This window comes from Sodiomyces alcalophilus (genome assembly GCF_042370955.1).
Source record: "Sodiomyces alcalophilus JCM 7366 unplaced genomic scaffold ACRALscaffold_1, whole genome shotgun sequence".
In the NCBI taxonomy this organism is placed as follows: domain Eukaryota; kingdom Fungi; phylum Ascomycota; class Sordariomycetes; order Glomerellales; family Plectosphaerellaceae; genus Sodiomyces; species Sodiomyces alcalophilus.
Genome location: NW_027263532.1, coordinates 10,232,957 through 10,237,714, shown reverse-complemented (window position 1 = coordinate 10,237,714; position 4,758 = coordinate 10,232,957).

Sequence of the window (4,758 nt, the reverse complement as noted above, 5' to 3'; positions counted from 1 at the left end):
GAAAGAGACGAGTTTAATACCTTAATCCGGGCCGTTAGTATATAGGATATCGATAAGGCCCTTTATAAGAAGGAACTAATAGACCCTCGGGACTATATCCCTGCGAATATACTATAAGAGTTCGGCGACCTCTTCGCGCCTAATAAGGCTAACGATTTACCCCCTTACCGACTAGGCGTTAACTATAAAATTACCCTAAAGCGAGGTCCTAATAGGCTCGAGCCGACCCTGCCGTGGGGGCCCCTTTACGGTATATCCAGGGAAGAGTTACTAGTGCTCTAAAAGACGCTTAACGACCTAATAGATAAGGGGTTTATATAAGCCAGTAGCTCGGCGGCTACCACGCTAGTCTTATTCGTAAAGAAGCTAGGGGGCGGTCTACGCTTTTACTATAATTATAGACCCCTGAACGCGATTACTTAGCGGGATCGCTACCCCCTCCCCTTAATTACTAAGACCCTATATAACCTGGCTAGCGCTAAGTAGTTTACGAAGCTCGATATAGTCGCCGCCTTTTATAAGATCCGTATAGCTCCCGGGTATAAGAGTAAAACGGCCTTTAAAACACGCTTTAGTCTTTTTAAGTAGCTAGTATATCCTTTCGGATTAAGCGGCGTACCCGCCACCTTCTAACGCTATATTAACTAGACCTTATAGGAGTTCCTTAACGACTTTATCACGGCTTATATCGATAATATCCTAATCTACTTAAGTGGATCTCGTAAGGACTACGAGGCGAAGGTCCGGCTAGTATTACGTAGGCTCGTAGACGCCGGCCTAAATCTAGACCCGGCTAAGTATAAGTTTAGCGTGACGATAGTAAAATACCTAGGCTTTATCGTTATAGTGGGTAAAGGAGTATCCTACGACGCTAAGAAATTAAAGGCTATCCGCGACTAAAAGGCCCCTACCTCTATAAAAGGAGTACGAAGCTTCTTAGGATTCGCGAACTATTACCGGATATTTATCTATAACTTTATAGGTATCACGGCCCCCCTTATAGTATTAATAAAAAAGGACCGGCTCTATAGGTAGGGGACCGAAGAAGACGCTGCCTTTAAGGAACTAAAACGACTCTTCTAGATAGAGCCTGTCCTATAGTTATAGAACCCGGACTATAAGACTATATTAGAAACCGACTACTCGGGCTATACGCTAGGTAGTATCTTATCCTAGGTGGATAAGCTAGGATATCGCTATATAGTCGTATATTACTCGCGTAAGCTTACCTTAGCGGAGTATAACTACCCTATCTATAATAAGGAGATACTAGTAATTATAAGCTATATACTCGCCTAGAAAGTAGAACTAACTAGCTACGAGTAATTCACGATACTATCGGACTATAAGGCCCTCGAGTACTTTATAACTAAACGGTCCCTTACCGAAAAGTAAAGCCGCTAGGCTAGCGAATTAGCTTAGTTTAACTTTATACTAGAGTACCGGCGAGGTACTAAGAATTTCGTATCGGATATACTCTCCTATCGCGAATAGGACGCCCCGAAGGATAGCTTAGACGACCGGGAATAAGGGCGGGTAATCTAATTAATACCCGATTCCGCGATCCTAGAAACGATTCCTAAGCCGACGATACAGAAAACGTTTATTAAGCGTGTATTCAAAGTAAATAAAGACCTTTAACGACTTTAGGATAAGACTATAATAACCGACCCCTAGTACTAAGGAGTCTTTGCCGTGATCACTATAAGAGCTTATAGCTTTAACCCCTCCCTTAGGCTACGACTATAGATCGCGGAATATTCCCTTAACCCTACGGGATATATAACCTTCCGGGATCGTCTCTAGGTTCCAAGCTCCGGGGAGGACTCGCTACTAAGGGGACGCTTAGTATAAGCGATCCACGACTTTACTATCGGCGGCTACCCGGGTAAGAAGAATATAATCGCTATAGTAGCCCGATAGCTCTTCTGGCCCGGTATAAATAAGGATATACGGAAGTTTATTCGTAATTATAATCCGTGTAACGGAGGTAATTAGTAGCGGAATATAAAACGCGGGCTATTAAAACCACTACCTATACCAGAGCGAATTCGTAGCTACCTCGTAATAGACTTTATAATAGACCTGCCACTTACCGGTAAAGTCAGGGTAAGGTTCCTATAGGTGATTATAGATAGGCTAATAAAGTTAGTGATATTAGAAGCGATAGGAATAATAAAAGCGGAGGCCTGCGTAGAACGCTTCCTAAACTACTATTTCAGGTTCTACGGTATACCCCTTTTAATTATTAGCGACTAAGGTTCGAACTAGACTAGGAGGTTCTAGCGATACTTCTATAAACTTATAAGGATTAAGTAGCGACTTAGCACGGCTTACTACCCCTAGACCGATAAAGGGCCCGAGAGGTTAAACTAAGATATCTAGGCCTACCTCCGTGCCTTTATATACTATTCCTAGGACGACTAGGGTCGCCTATTACCCGCCGCGTAGTTATCGCCTAATAGCAGGAAAAGCTTAATAACCTAGCTAAGTCCTTTTTTCTTAGAACACGGGTTTTATATCGACCCTATCTAAATCTATAACCCGATACCCCTATACCCGAAAAAAGCCGCCGCTTACGACCTACTAAGTCGCTTATAAGGTGCTATAGAGTTTGTATAAGCAGCTATAGCCTTAAAGTAACTATAGGACGAGGAAACCGCGAATAAGCGGTGACTCCCGGCGGAGCGCTTTAAAGTAGGAGACCTCGTGTAGCTCTTTATAGCTAACTACTCCACGCCTAGGCCCTCGAAGAAGCTAAGCTGGCTATACTAAAAGTATAGAGTAATAAAAGTGATTAACTCTTATATCGTTAAGCTGGATATACCCTTAGGGATATATCCCCGCTTCTATATCGATATCCTAAAGCGAGCTAGCCGCGACCCCCTCCTTAGATAGGTCGTAACCGACCCTTAACCCGAACCGATTAGGGACGTACTCCACGGCGATAAAGAGTAAGAGGTAGAAAGTATCTTATACGCATAGAATAAACGGCAAGGTCACGGCGTACTACGCGAGGTGCTAGTATAATGGGCGGGATACACGGAACCTACTTAGGAACCGTTAGATACCATGCAGAATACTAAGGCGTTAGACGATTTCGAAGCGGAATATAGCCCCGCGGATAAGAATAATAGGCCTTTATAGGACTATATTATAAGGAATACGCGAAGATAAAGAGACCCTAACGCGAGGAGGGTATAACCTATAGCCGTAAGTTAATTAAAGGGGGGGAATTTACTAGCCCCCTTACCGGTTTTTAAGGAGATAGATAGTGCCTTTATAGAGGATTTTAATTTGCGATATTATCGCCCGGGCCCTTCTAGCTGCTATTATTACTGCTACTAGTAGTAGGACCGCTACCTCCCTAAAGGGCGGCGAGGATACCCTCTAGGAGGCGCGTTATCGCTACGCCCTATAAGCGAACCTTATAGCGGAGGGCCGTTACCTCGCGGCGGAGACCCTTACCGTTATTAACGGAGGCGGGGGCGGAGTTAACGGGGGTGATAGCGGGAGCTACCTTAGATAAAGAGGCGTAGTAGTTACTATAAGCTAACTTATAGGCCTTACGGAGCTAGGCCAGGGTTAGTAGCGACCTAGAGGAAGATAAGGGAGATACTTATATTATCGTTATCTAGGTTATCGCGTATAGCGCGACCCGTGTTAGCTAGAGGCTTAACGAATAGGATAGCGGCGGCGGGGAGCTAGGGAAGTTAGTTATAACGACCTCGCCTATAAATTATAGGAAACTTATAGGGCGGCACGGGTAGGATCCTATAGCGTATTCATAGTATTTAGGGTTACTATAGGCCGCGCTAGGCCCGGATTAATTATAGTATATCTAGTTAAATTTCTATTTAACGCTAGCTATATAATCGGAATAAAGGCGATAGAAGGCGTCGCGAGGTTAGCCGGGGGGGTAGGCGGGGCTACGCTAACGCTTAGTTAGCGTCGCGGCCTACCAGAGAGTTAGTAAGATCCTCGCGGCGAAGTATTAGGCCGTATTATAAACCTCCTTTTTAGCCGGACGCTTACCGGTATTCGCTATAGCGGCGAGGGCCTTATCGGCTATGCTCTTAACCGATTAACCTCTTCTCTTATCGTAGGAGGCGGGGGGGGGGGGGCGCGATATCGCTAGCGGCTAGCTATTCCTTAGCGGTGCCCTTATAGGCGTAGCGGGCGTTATATCGGGGACCGGATATCTATACGCGCCTTATTAGCTATTAACCCGGCTCGATATAAAGGCTTATCGAGAAACTTATAATAGTTAAAGAAGGTGAACGAAAAGTTATAAATTATAAGATTAACGAAATAACTATAAGGTTAGAAGGACTATACTATAAGTTAGCACGGAACGATACAGCTCTTAGTATAGAATCGGCGACGAAGCTTATTACTAAAACGATATTATAGGCTTATAAAAGGAAAAACTAACTATAAACAAAAACCCGGGTAAAACTACGCTTATACTATGATATCGAATAATAGAATACGATAAAAGCCTATAAAGCTATTTATTATAGTAGTTTACGAATAAAGGAGAAGGAGTAACCGGGGGTTATTTAATATAACTAGTAGGCGTAAAGCGGAGCGCGGAGAACCGACGACTTATAGGCGAAGTCGTCGCGAACTAAGCGTAACGCTAACCGGCCTAATATAAGGGAGGATACACGCCTCCCTCGCGCGGCGTTTAGGTAAAAGGGGACCGGCGCTTAGTTATCGCGACCCGAAAAGGGGGGGGAAGGGGGGGGGGGGGGG